The 15,116-nt window shown below is 40.4% G+C and overlaps 2 pseudogenes; one reads left to right on the top strand and one right to left on the bottom strand.

Annotated features, from left to right (window-relative positions):
• Positions 1–155: 155 nt before the first annotated feature.
• On the bottom strand, positions 156–3,038 carry LOC133722923 (tropinone reductase homolog At5g06060-like; annotated as a pseudogene).
• Positions 3,039–3,758: 720 nt separating this feature from the next.
• The window catches only part of LOC133722922 (uncharacterized protein At5g03900, chloroplastic-like), a 21,754-nt pseudogene continuing 10,396 nt past the window's right edge, over positions 3,759–15,116 (top strand).

Genomic DNA, 15,116 nt, shown 5'->3' with positions numbered 1-15,116 from the left:
GAAACTTAAACATCTATAGTGATTTGTTGTACATATCGGGACGAAGTAGGTGAATTGAAATGAATCTAAATAAACTTAAATTGAAGATCAGCAGTAACCAAATAACTGAAATTTATCCGATTTGGATCTAATAGTATAGTTCCATATTACTGATACATCGGTGACAAAGTGAATATAGAGATACCAATAAGTTTATGACCATCTTTTTTCATAGTTCAAATTCAAAAAATTCAAATTAATAACCAGATGAGAGTCTATAGCAAAGTGGAATTTGTGCTATTCTAATTGACGTTCATTGGAAGAGTGGGGGATTAATTAAGATGGTCTCTAGAAGTGAGATTATATTGCTTCCAATTCATTGTCAGTCGTCACTGAAAGTGGAAGCCATTGACAGTCATCCCTCCATCGACGCAAATAGTCTGCCCTGTTATGTAAGAGGCTGCCGGAAGGCATAGAAATGCCATCAATGCAGACACCTCTTCAGGCTCTCCGGTACGTCCTAATGGGGTTCGAGAGATGACAGCCTCCAAAAACTTTTCGTTACTCAAAACCTGCATGTGAAAAAGAATCGATACCGTGAATTAATTGGGTGAAAAGTATAGGTATGCGCATTTGAAATCATTTATCTACTATATCGATCTTACAGGTTCAACAAGAGGAGTTTTGATGAACCAAAGTGCAACACTGTTGATCCTAATCTTGTCCTTCGCCCATCACAAGCCAAGTTTTGGGCCAATTGATTCATTGCTCCTGAAATATAGTAGAGAAGAGATCGGCCATCACGTTTAACCTTCAATTTATGGTGTATAAAATTTGTGGAAATCAAAAGCGTACCTTTAGTTGCACCGTATATACTCCCAACCTTACCAAGTGATACCACACCAGCAACGGAAGACACAAGAATGATGTTACCAGCTCCTGAACAGGGCCGGTCATGAGGTTCTTCACGCCTAGGGCGAAATTTCTTTTGGTGCCCAGGATTGGTCTTGAGATTTTTTTTTTTTTTAACGATTATGAGATTAATTCGACTTCGAAAAATTACGAATTAATAACAAGTTTTTAGAATAATCAACAAAATCACAAAAAAACAAGCAACAGAACTTCTAATATCCAAAATTTTAAAATAAAAAAAACACTCAATATCTATTTTGATCTATACCTCAACCTGCATCATGAAATGTCAAAAAATAAGTCTGCTCACTGTAGAATAACAGAATAATAGAGAGGAGAAAGATTATTGGGAGATGAAAAGCAGATAGGAGAAAAATTGAAAATGATAGATGATGCAAGTGAAGAATTGAGGGATTTAATAACCATTAATTGAAATCCCAAATTTAATGAGAAATTTGTTTGATTTCTAGGTTTTGGAGAGAGTGAAAGACTACTATAATGATGCTTGACTTTTTACAGTTCTCGATGACTCCAAATATTAAAAAAGAAGAAGAAGAAAACACCCAATTAGTGTCCTCTAGAATTCTGAAATAAAATATTCTTTTTTTACACGTTCCATAGCTGTTTATATATAAGAACATCAAAATATAACCTAATATTCAAAATTGTGCCCTACCTTCCCTTGGGCCCTGGGCTGTTGCCAAGGCTGCCCTTGGGCAAGGTCGGGCCTGCTCCTGAAGCTTTCAGAAGAGGATGTGCTAGTTGGCACAAGTGGTATGTGGATTCAAGATTGGTACTCATGATAGGTAAGTAATCTTCGGCTGTGTACTCAGTTGTTGGTTTTGGTATACTGGTTCCCACATTGTTTATCTACAGCCAAACATTGGGCATTGGATAAATTATTTACATATACCTGATGCGTCTATAAGGCTCGACTTAATTGCGTTAGAATTAACCACACGGTTAGGTAAGGACAGTATCGGTTGGTAATTGGTATAATACAAATGATATAAATGGAATACTTAGGATGTTTAGTTTCCCATTGAAGAGTGATGAGACCTTGTTCATGATCTCCTCTCGTTGGGAATTTGAGACCAATCACAGACCGAACCAGTGACTTAATGACAACCCGTTGTCTTCCATTGACTCAACCGCTCATTGAGTTGGACTTCATTCCGAGCACGAGTATGGACATCTACACCTAGCCTCGCCAATTCCTCCACAATAGCATATCTAAAAATGAGATGAGGTAGTAAAACTATATTACATCTTTGATTTTTATTTGGTGTAAATTAAAACTGAACTATATTTTAGATAAATGAAAGATGGTGTTGTTTGATGCACAATAAAAAATTTAACCCCCTTTAGTAATATATATATATATTACTAAGGATGTCCTTAGTTTTTCTTAGGTACGAATTTCCGGTTTTCACCCACTTTCCGATCCAATTTTCACATCTTAACCGTTCAGTTTTTAGGTCCTAATGTATAGATCACCTCTGCAAAATTTCAGCCAAATTGGTGATCATTAAGGCATCCAAAACTGCAAATTACAACAATGTAAACGAACGGTTCCGGTTCGACAGATTCGGTTCGTTCGTGTAAATTGCAGTTTTGGATGCCTTAACGATCACCAAATTGGCTGAAATTTTGCAGAGGTGATCCATACATTAGGACCTAAAAACTGAACGGTTAAGATGTGAAAATGTGATCAGAAAGTGGGTGAAAACAGTAAATCTGTTCCATAAGAAAAACTAAGGACATCCTTACCTGAGAAAAATCCTATATATATATATATATATATATATATATATATATATATATTTAGTTTCTAGTACATCAAAGTACTATACATCAAGTAGATCAGTTTGATTTAGAGGTAGATTGACTTCATTTAATAAACTAGTTTGTATATAACTACTCTATTTCTATATTGAACTAATGGAGCACTGTATTGAATATCAAATAACGTCTTATTGGTGTTTCCGATACATCAATACTTTCCTATACTACTGTATCAAACTGAGTCTAATTAGTAAATCAATACTATAAGGCCCCTACTATAAGAAAATTCTTCTACCCACCCAAGTGGGGGGTCACCTGATTGACGTGTCAGACATCCAGCCACTCTCACGCGACAAACTCATGTGAGCCGTCGATCAAGTCGTTAGTCTAATAAGACCGTCACCGTCAGAAATCAAAGCCACAGTTGGGATGGTAGAGATTGAGTCATGGTAGTAACGGAGGGGAATTAAACACCATTGAAAACCCAGATCCATGTTGGTTACTAGGTACCAATACCAGATTATGGAGTTGTTTTAGAGGAGGTCGAAGAATGTCAATCTGGGTATCCTAGCTCAGGGGAAACTAGTTTCCCAAACAGTTGTATTTAAATATGAAGGAAATATTTGCGTATGTTTCTGGGTTGTTTATGTTTGTGGGGATGATTGTAATACCCACTTGTCAGTATGGATTGAATTTGAAATAATGCTCTCATCTATAAAAGCAATAATGGTTCTGTTGCAACTTTGATAAATGATACTGATTATTGGTTTGTGTTGGTATGGTGGAAATTAATCTTGTACACTTTGAATTCATTGATGACATTGGTAATGTTGTGACTTGAGGATTCTTACATCTCAAAAGTTAGCAGTAGGTATCAAATCAAGTTTGCAGTGTGAAATTCTTGTATTGAAGACCATCAAAAACCCAAATCTGGGAGAACGATCGACGGAGGTGGAAGGGCGACGATCTCAGGACTCATAAACAGATTTGGAGGATTCTCCATATCCGATGTGGGCTCGAATTACTTGCCGATCTTGATTACTGCATCGTGCTCGCTGGCAAAAATGAGTTGCTGCATTTACACAGTTTTTGGTCTTCGTTCAAAGACTAACAGCGCGTGTATTCACGTGCTGTTAAAAGACTAAGGTGAGTGCCCACCTGGGTGGGCAGAAGAAGCTCCGCCTACTATAATCCTAATCTTTTTTGACAGTCAAGGCCGGGCAGGTCATTATTACCCTATGTTTTTTGATTTAATATCCTTAATTTCGGTCCCTCATTAGAAACCCTCCCTTCGGTTTAATACCCTTTCAGTAATTTTATCTTTTATTTCCGTTTCACTCCCAACTTCCCAAGTACTAAAAGCAGAGACAAACCGGACTATGTGTTGACTTGGGAAACAAGCCAGGAGGGCGCACAAGGTCTTTGAACTCAATCAATGGCGTCCATGGCTACCTGCTTCACTCTTCCACCAAACCCTTGTCGATCATCATCTCCTTTTCAAAGCTTCAATCTTACCTAATCGTTCCCAAACCCTCCCTATTATCCAAACCCCCCTCTTCCCGTCCCTTGCCTCCAAGTTTCGACAATCTAGGGCTTCAGCGCCGGTCGTCAAAGCCAGCATTGCCGCCGCCGTCAGGCCCGGCGGCGCCGTCGAGAGTGATAAGTTACCTTCCGATGTGAGAAAGCGAGCAATGGAAGCTGTGGACGCTTGTGGAAGAAGAGTGACTGTTGGTGACGTAGCCGGCAGAGCGGGGATTAAGCTCCATGAGGCTCAGAACGCTTTGCAAGCTCTCGCTTCTGACACTCAGGGCTTCTTGGAGGTACCGATTTCTATACTACTATGCATTAATGTTAATGGAAATCATGAAGTTTGTTAGCAATTTATGTTTTCTGAAGAAATTGAATGGAAAATGTAGTAGCTCTTGTTTAGATTATTTTACAGGTTGTGTTAGTGAAATGGTACAATGCTTATGGTCTGGATATATAGGTATCCGATGAAGGCGATGTACTCTATGTTTTCCCCAGAGATTATAGAGCAAAACTTGTAGGAAAATCGTTCATAATGAGAGTTGAGCCGCTGCTTAACAAGGCAAAGGTAGTAATGCTTATGGGATTTGATAATTTCTTCATTGTGTTTTTAAGTTGTGTAAGAAATTGGCACTCATGCATATGGTGCGTTTTGACAGTGTTAGTATAAGAATTGTATGTTGGCATTCCCCTTATACAAAACTTGAGTGTTCTAGCTAAAAGTGTGTGAGTGATTTGATCTAAGCATTTGGATCAGTAACACATGACAAGGACCCACTGACTCATACGAAATTTGGGTAAGTATCATTCATCATTTTGTGCACAAGTGAGTGTCAGGATTGTTAGCTGTCTTCAATCCTGAGGTCCCAACTTCTTGAAACATTTGTTAGTGGTCTGCATAAAATGGAGAAATGTTCTGCACACTAGAAAAGTGGTTTGTTTAATATTATAATTAAGTCATAGTGCTGTGCACTCTCCATGTGGTTGATTTAATTAAGTCATAGTGCTGTGCATTCTTTGTGTCTACATGATGCGTCCATATGCCTTTCTTTTTCTTTTTATCTTACAGGCTGGTGTCCCCTCACGTGGACTTGCACTTTGAGCGTTTAACAAAGTTCTTCTAATTAAGCAGTCTGGGTGTATAAAAAGAATGCTTTGGTTCCATAAGTTGTATCGGTTTTGAGGTGTAGTGTCTGAGTTCAATGTTCAAGAGAATAAGTGAGTCATGAGTGTATTCTATTCTTAACATTCTCTTGTATTCAATACCGATGAGTTCAGTTGAGAAAATCAACTATGTTTGAGTTTTCAAGACCGATGTTTTCAAGACAAGTGGAGCACATTTAGAAGCTGTAGACAAATTACTGAGAGGTAGTTCAACTGGCTAAAAGAGTTTAGCTAGAGATAACCGAGTCCAGAGTTATCCGAGAGGTTGTAAGTGTACCTTGTATTTTGTTTACTATTTTATAGTGTGTGCTTAAGCACTTGGCCTGAGGCCCGCAGTTGTTTACCTCACTTTGAGGGTTTTACTGCGTAAACATTTTCCTGTGTTCTTTACTTTTCTGTTATTTATTCTTATGCTTGCATATGGTAAATGCTTTATACTGTTGGTTAGGGATAGATAGGCTTTTCCAATCCCTCAACAACGTCCAAATAATTGTTAATTGCGTATTCACCCCCCCAGGCCATTCTAGTACTTTCAGACAGCCCGGGCTGAGTATTTAGGAAGGGTTTCATTTGGAAGTTGGAACTGCTCTGATTGCTTCCATTATTCTTGTTTTTACTGCAATTCTTGTTGCCCTTCTTGCCCTTAAAGGAAGGTCATTTTTTAGGATACTGTTTTGAATTGAATTTGAATACTTGTTCTATACTACTAGGACTGTTAATAATATTGGTTGGTTCAAGGAACAGTGACGATAGTGATGACCACAAGAGCTCTTCAACTAGTTTCAGTTTTTCTTCCTGTCGGGATGATGTGTTTTGGTAATACCTACTATACTTGTTTCTTAAGTGCTGTGGAAGTGTTGCAGGTCGAGTTATTTTAGTTGTTGAGAAGACTTTCTGATACCTGCTTTATTGTTTATGTCATTGAGGTACTGGGATCCCAATTACTCTAGGAAGCGACGAGGAAAACTACAAACAGATGATGGGGAGTTGAAATTTGGTGAATCTGTATGTGATTAGCTGAATTGTCATTATTTTTATTCATATTCGAGTTTTGTTGAAAGGAGGAATTGACTGTGTGCATGTTTCTTTTAGTTTTTCTCGTTTGTATTTGGCGATGGTGATCCAAATCAAGGAATTGAAGAAAAGAGATGGAAGATGGTAATGATCAAGTACTAAGTTTATTGGTTTGATGCTTTCAACAATTTATTTCTGCTCTTTCTTTCTCTAAAAAAAAAAAATTATTTCTTTTTATTGGTTCTATATATATATATATACACCTTTTATGCAGTTAGACTTCTCCCTTTGAGAACTTATGTACACTAGTAATTTAATGGTATTTGTAACTCTCTCTCCCCCTCCCTCCTTTCAATCTATATGTGCACACCACCTTATGATCTGCATTTGTGCAATAGAGTCAATATCCTTAATGCAGAGAACTTTAAACTGATTTGCAACATAAATGATTTTGAAATTTCTTAATATATGTTGAAAGATACTTAAATCAAAGAGTTTACAACTTGTTCGGTGTCTAATATCTTTTACATTTTATCATCCATTTAACCATAATATTACTTGGTAAAAGTATTTTCGTTTTTGTCTATTTATTTCAAGACAAAAAGCAAAGAGAGTAGTGGAACTGTGATGTGAATTGGGAGAGGACACTAATGCATTTGATAGAAGCTTTTCATATGTAATCATAACATCAGAATTACACTGGCTCTGTAACTTACTATGCATGATTACTTCTTAAACTTTTGTTGCTGCCCTAAAGATAGGTATATATTATAGGATGTGATATTTAAGATTTCAAGGATATCTCGACAAATACTGAAGGAAATTGAGGACCTCACTCAGAAACTGTCATCCACATATTATAAAGTTGAAACTTTTTGTTGGAAAAGTTTTGTATGTGAGACTGTTTATTTTATCTTTATAATTTGACAACCAATATCATCTTGGACCTGTTATCACTGAATGTGATTAAAAATAATGATAAATATTAGATCTTAAACATAATGGAATAACACAGTCACTAATTGAACTTCACATGCAGATTGGGCACTACATATCCTCTAATGGTGGTGTTGTTGCAGCTGAAGAGCTTGCTCTATATCTTGATATAGAAACTTCAGTGGAAACTCCGGTCAGTGTAGTTATGATGGCCAAAATTTGTCTTCAAATTCCCAATCTTTTATGAGAAAAAGTTTTGCTCTTGTGTTTGGAGTGTCGTTATTAGTTCCTGCTGAGATTTATTTTATAAGATATAGTAAGCAGTTGTACACGTTAGTTAGTTGAACACCTCTAGCTTAGGCAAATATTCCATACCTCCCCCCTCCCCAGGGTCCCCCGGCCCGAAAAAAGAATATTCGAAAGGTTCAGCATGCCTTATAATTCATGATGCTCTAGAGTTTCAAAGTTTTATTGAAGTTTCCAGTCTGGAAATCTAATAATTCACATAAGTCCTCATGAAAAGTAACTGGAATCGCTCCTGTATATGGCATGACCTTGCTGCAATTAGAAAATTGTAATAACCTGTTTTTTTTAATCAAAGCTGGTGGCAAACACCTTTGTTAAAAGGAACGGTGTTCCTTGATTCAAGGCCGGTGTCTTAATCATCATACATGATTATGCATAATTGAAGAACCATTCAATTATACTAGCAGACAACTCTCTCTGTCTCACGTCCGAAAACCATCCAAGAAACAGAGCAATTATTCTCCAAGCTTGTTCTCCCTCCACCGGCCAACAATCAACACCAGACCACTTCCTATGGCTTCGCCTCGACCTTGCGCAGCTGAAGGTGTCAGCCTTTCACCTCAACACGGCCGGCAACGACGGCGGAGGACACGGTTCCGTTTTGAGCTCGTATTGGTTCAATCTACATATCTTGAGCTACAGGCCACCAATTCTCTTGATTTTTGGCTCATTGGACTCGCCCCAACTTTCTGAACAAGCACCAAGAAGGACCAGACCTGGGTAGAACGATTTCACGTTCGTCGGAGCTCGCCTCGGTTTAGATCGAAAATCACCTTTGGATCCGGATATCTCGAGTTACAGACCACGATTTCTTATGATTCTTGACTTCATGAACTAGCCTTGAGTTTCTGAACAAGTCTCAAGAAGGGATCGAAGGGAGTGGTGGAAATTTTTACGTCAAACTCAAGCTCGCCGGATTCTGGAAAAATTCCGGCCACTGTGACTGATTTCGGTAATTTTCGACCTCTTCTTGATTTTTTCTGATAACATGCCTTTGAGTTTTTGGTTAAGCATGAGGAGATGAAGAAGATCAGCCCATCCCTGACACCATTGGTGGTGGTCGGCGGCGGCTCTGCCACTAACTCCGGCGGAATTTTCCGGCCACCTCCGGGGACCTTAAGGGCAGTTTCTGCCCATTTTTATGTTCTACATGTTAAGACGATCATTTCGATATATTATACACAATTTTTGGATATCGTATGATTAAGTTATGAATTTTTACGTTTCGATCGATTTCGATCGTTCGATTTATGATCTGTAAAGATCTGACCGTCCGATGGACTTGCAGTTTTGTTAAGTTGATCGTATGACTGTCCCAATGACTTTGTGTGGTCATGGGCGAAGATCCGACCGTTAGATCTTCGTATAATTGTGAAATAGTGATTTGGAAGGCGATTCATGAGAATCCGACCGTTGGATCTTCGTGATAATTTAGGAGGATGATCCTAAGGGCGATCTGTGAGGATTCGACCGTTGGATCATCGTTTAATTTCGATCCGACCGTTGGATCATCGTTTAATTTCGATCCGACCGTTGGATCGTCGTTTAATTGTGTTTTTGAGTTGTTGGCTAAGTTAAGATTGTATTTGATTAGGTGATCGACGGATTGATTTGGCGGACGATTCGTAAAATCATTGTTGAGCTGTTAAGAAGACGCAGCTGGATTAGAGGTGAGTAAAACCTCACGTGGTTCATATTACGAACCGAGTACTTTTAATTACTTTGTTTTTGTCGTAATTGTGTGAAAATATTTATGGAATAAATATTTGTTTTAAATCATATGGACTTGATCAACTACGGTCCATAGGTAAGTAAAATGATTTGATTATACAAAATGAATTTCCCGATTTTCTTGTGTGAACTATAGTTGGTATTAGTGGTCATTCCTGAGTGGGTGATTACGTATATATATATTTACGTGATTATATGTGGAATGGTGTAACATTGAAGAGTGTGGAATTGGGATGATTAAATTATTATGAATTGAAATGTGATTTACCATATTCTTATGCGATGATCATGATTGATGGGTTCATGTTTGATAATTATGGTTGACATTGTGGGTTGTATAGAGGTAGAGAATGTAGGGTTCTGAGGACGGGGATGTCCAAAGTTCGGCCGGTTACAGAATTAACCGATGTATGATTTGTTCTGAGGACGGGGATGTCCAAAGTTCGGCCGGTTACAGAATTAACCAATGTAGTTAGAGCTCTAACGTGTTGTTGGGATGGACCAAAGTGGTGATATATGGGGTTGGGTGATTGTAGGACCAGAGTGGTGATATTATGGTTAGAGGATTTTGGAAATGTATTCTTTGTGGATTTCCGTGAGTTGGTTGATGTTTCCTTGCAGATGTTGAGATTTTTGGTTGTTACTTGAGTTAAAAGTATTGTGTTATAATAAATCAACCGTTCATTTCTTTTACTCATACGGGCTGTCAAAAGCTTACCGGATTTTGTGTTGTTGCAATCCCGGTACACTATTCAAACGGTGTAGCGGATAATCCTGCAGGTCAGGAGAACCAGGACGGTGATCGGGCTGCTTAGAGTAGTGTTATGTGAGTTACAGCATTATATTGTGAGGTTTGTTATGCTCATTTAGAGCTTTACAATTTTACTTTGTAAGAGTGAGTTGTAATAATTAACTCGAGGTTTTCGAGTTTTTATGTTTGACTGGCGAGTGGTGTGTTTGTTTCTGAGAAAAAAATTCAGAACGTTATTTGTATTAATTATTTATTCATGTTTCGGATTTGAATTGGTTATTCAAAATTCGGGGCGTGACCGTTTGGTATCAGAGCGTAAGGTACATATTTGGTGATATGTCAATACTTACCGAGTGATGGCCCGTCTGCAGCGGATCCCCATCGTGTGCTCTCCGGTATTGACAAAGTCATTGGGTATGTGTGAGTGTTAGGAGTTGTTTAGGCCGCTAAGCCGTCTTAGGAATGCGAATACTTTTCTTGTAGTATCGACTTGGTTAATATGGATTGTATTTGACTTCTACTGTGTTGAGTGTTATACATGTATTAACCAAACATACTATGCTTCATAGGTAATGGAGATTCCGAGGGGTGGGCCTAGATTTCGTGGTGGGGGCGGAAGAGAAGGCAGAACTGGTGGTAGGGACAGGTTCCGTCCCTTAGAGGAGCTTTATGATGATGATGCAGAGTCTTCCATCGGTGTACAGCCTACTCCGCCCATGGGTGAAATGGCTGACCCTGGTCGTCTGTTGAGATTGGGTAGGGACGTTAATCATCTGGGGGCAGCCAAGTTTCATGGAAGCATGGATTACATGGTGGCTGATCAATGAGTCGAGGATATGGAGAATTATTTTGAGATGATGGACTGTAATGAGATCGAAAAGAGGAAGCTAGCCACTTTCATGCTAAAGGGTGAGGCTAGGGTGTGGTGGAATTGTACGCAAAAGACCATTGATGTGACCACCCTGACTTGGGATGGTTTTGTGAGACTATTCCGAGAGAAGTACTTTCCAGCTTCAGTGAGAGAAAATTGGAACGAGAGTTCCTCTCACTAACACAGGGGAAGATGACGGTGACAGAGTATGAGGCAGAGTTCTCTAGGCTATATAGGTTTGTGAAACCAATGGATGCTGAGGATTTGGCCAAGAAGTTTCAGCGGGGGTTGAATGCTTCCATTGAGCGTGATGTGGCCATTTTGGAACTGAAGGTCGTGAAGGAAATTCTAGCAAAGGCTATGATCATTGAGCAGCAGAACTTGATTCATAAGGAGAAGGAAACAACTGAGAGGGATTTTCAGGGAAAGGGAAAGGCAGTGGCAGGTAACAGTGGATCCAGAGACTTTAGGGGTGGATACTGGAAGAGACAAAAGACTCAGCTCCACCATCATGCCCCAGCTAGAGTAGCAGCAGCTCCTCTTCCTCCTATTCGGGTCGTACCTGTCAGACAAGCTGCACATGCAGCGCCTGTGAGATGTTATAACTGCAATGAGTTGGGTCATCTTTCTAGGGCTTGCACTAAACCCAGGGCTAGGGGATGCTTTCGATGCGGACAGACTGGACACTTTGCCAAGGACTGTACTCAACCTCGGGTTGGAGGACAGGGTAACCAGCAAAGGCTCTTACCTCCAGTACCAGCTAGAGTCTTTGCAATCGGTCAGAGAGGCACTGGGGTGGAAGGTACCTTATCTGTTTATAACTATCTTGCTAGAGTATTGTTTGATACGGGAGCCTCCCACTCTTTCATATCTAGTTCAGTAGTGGATGTGTTGGGATTGATTGCCATGCCTCTTACTAGATCATTATGTGTTACATCACCTCTGGGTGTATCTCTTGAGCTGGATATGTTTTGTAATGATTGCCCTATTGGGATAGGTGGTAGAGAGTTCTCTGCATCGTTGATTGTGATTCCAGATCACACATATGATGTGATTTTGGGTATGGATTGGTTGAGCCCGAACCATGCATTGATTGATTGCTTTAGGATGATTGTGTCCTTCCGTATTCCTGGACAACCAGTGTTTCATTACCGTTGTCTGAGGTCCGACATGGCCATGAGGGCAGGGATTTTGGCTCATATTGAGTCAGGGAATAGTACCTCTGAGATTTCAGGGATTCCTGTAGTTTCAGAGTATGCTGATGTGTTTAAGGAGATACCAGGGTTGCCTCCAAAAAGGGTAATGGACTTCTCCATTGATGTGATACCAGGTACTGCCCCTGTATCGAAAACACCCTATCGGATGGCTCCAGCTGAACTTCAGGAGTTGAAAGTTCAGATTGATGGATTACTGGCTCAAGGGTTCATATAGGCTAGTGTATCTCCTTGGGGTGCACCGGTACTGTTTGTGAAGAAGAAGGATAATTCACTTCGATTATGTGTGGATTATCGGCAGCTGAACAAGGTGACCATCAAGAACAGGTACCCTTTGCCTAGGATTGATGACTTGTTCGATCAGCTTAGAAAGGCTACTGTGTTCTCAAAGATTGATTTGAGATCTGGATATCACCAGTTGAGGGTGAAGGATGAGGATATTCCAAAAACAGCATTTAGGACCAGGTATGGGCATTATGAGTTCCTTGTCATGCCTTTTGGTTTAACAAATGCACCTGCGGCATTCATAGACTTAATGAACCGTACGTTCAGTCCTTACTTAGATCAGTTTGTGGTGGTGTTCGTTGATGATATCTTGATTTATTCGAAGTCGTTTGATGAACATGAGAAACATTTGCGGATTGTACTGCAAACATTAAGAGAGAAGGAATTGTATGCCAAGTTCGAGAAGTGCGAATTTTGGCAGAAGGAGGTCAAGTTCCTCGGTCATGTAGTTTCGAAGGATGGAGCTTCGGTGGATCCTTCGAAGGTTGAAGCGGTGATGAGTTGGAGTCGCCCTACCACTGTTACTGAAATCCGTAGCTTCCTTGGATTGGCAGGGTATTACAGGCGATTCATTTAGGGGTTTTCCGGTATTGTGTCGGCTTTGACCAAATTGACAAGGAAGGACACTCAGTTTATTTGGACAGATGAGTGTGAAAGGCTTTCAATGAGTTGAAGACTAGATTGACTACGGCTCCAGTGTTGACTATTCCTACTAGTGGTGGTGGTTTAGTTATCTACAGTGATGCATCTCATCAAGGTTTGGGGTGTGTGTTGATGCAGAATGGTGGCGTGGTTGCTTATGGCTCTAGACAACTGAAGGTTCATGAGCGGAATTACCCTACTCATGATCTAGAGCTAGCTGCAGTAGTGTTTGCCTTGAAGATTTGGAGGCACTATCTTTATGGTGAGAAGTTCGAACTCTTTTCTGACCATAAGAGTTTGAAATATCTATTCTCCCAAAAGGAGTTGAATATGAGACAGAGAAGATGTATGGAGCTCATCAAAGACTATGATTTCACTTTGGAGTATCATCCTGGAAAGGCCAACGTAGTGGCAGATGCTTTGAGTAGGAAGCCCCGAGTAATCATGGCATCGCTTATGGTACTGGAGTGGCTCATGTTGGAAGCTGCATCCGAATTTGATCTTATGCCCACAAGAGGTGGACATGAAATCTTTCTCGGTAGTATGACCTTACAGTCTACCTTGAATTCTAGGATCATTCAGGGTCAAACACTTGATGAGTTTGCTCAGGCAAGGATTGCTGAGATGACTGCTGATCCGAATGTGGAGGGCCCTTCTGAGTGGGCTATCAGGATAGATGGAGGGTTGAGATTTCGTGGAAGATTGTATGTCCCAAGTGTTGATAACCTCAAGGAGGAAGTCATGCGAGAAGCACATAGATCTCGATACACTATACATCCAGGGGGTACCAAAATGTATATGGATCTGCGAAGACAGTTTTGGTGGTATGGAATGAAGCGGGATGTGGCAGAACATGTATCGAAGTGCCTTACATGTCAACAAGTGAAGGCAGAACATCAGAGGCCCGCAGGGATGCTGAAACCGTTACCGATTCCTGTATGAAAATGGGAAGATATCTCCATGGACTTTGTGACTAGATTGCCTAGGTCCAGGCAAGGATATGACTCGATTTGGGTGATTGTGGACCGATTGACGAAGTCTGCACATTTTCTTCCTGTGGCGAAAACGTACTCAGGGGATGCGTTGTGTAAGTTGTACTTGAATGAGATAGTAAAGCTTCATGGTGTGCCTGTTACAATTGTTTCTGATCGGGATGCTCGTTTCACTTCGGAATTTTAGCGTAGATTCCATAAGGCATTTGGCACATCTTTGGCTATGAGCACCGCATTTCATCCACAAACAGATGGGCAGACTGAAAGAGTGAATCAGGTAATGGAGGATATGCTTAGAGCTTGTGTTCTGGACTTTAAGGGAAGTTGGGCGGATCATCTGCCATTGGTGGAGTTTGCCTATAATAACAGTTATCACGCCAGCATCGGCATGGCTCCATATGAGGCTCTTTATGGTAGGCCATGTAGGACTCCTATCTGTTGGGAAGAAGTAGGAGAGAAGGGACTCTTGGGTCCTGCAATTGTTCAGGAAACCACTGGGAAGATCACTACTATTCGAGACAGGATCCGGACCGCACAGAGTAGACAGAAGAGTTATGCTGACTTGAAGAGAAGACCAGTTGAGTTTGATGCGGGGGATCATGTGTTCTTGAAGGTCTCACCTATGAAAGCTGTGGTGAGATTTGGTAAGAAGGGAAAACTCGCACCGAGGTATGTTGGACCCTTTGAGATTCTGGAAAGGGTTGGGAACTTGGCATATCGCCTCGCCTTACCTGTTAGCATGTCCGGTGTACATAATGTCTTTCATGTGTCTATGCTCAGGAAGTACGTCCGAGATGAGTCCCATGTAATTGATCATGGTACGATTGAGGTGAGCACAGATGTAACCTTTGTGGTTGAACCTGTTCGTATCTTAGATAGGTCTACGAAGAAACTTCGTAGGAAGGAGGTTGATCTTGTGAAGGTGCTGTGTAGTCATCATGACGAGGGTAATGCATCATGGGAGTTAGAGTCAGACATGAGAGTGAAGTATCCGCAGCTCTTTGGGG

The sequence above is a fragment of the Rosa rugosa genome, chromosome 7 (genome assembly GCF_958449725.1).
Source record: "Rosa rugosa chromosome 7, drRosRugo1.1, whole genome shotgun sequence".
NCBI classification, from domain to species: Eukaryota; Viridiplantae; Streptophyta; class Magnoliopsida; order Rosales; family Rosaceae; genus Rosa; species Rosa rugosa.
The sequence above is the reverse complement of the archived record's forward strand: the minus strand, read 5'-3'. Positions and strand labels throughout refer to the sequence as shown.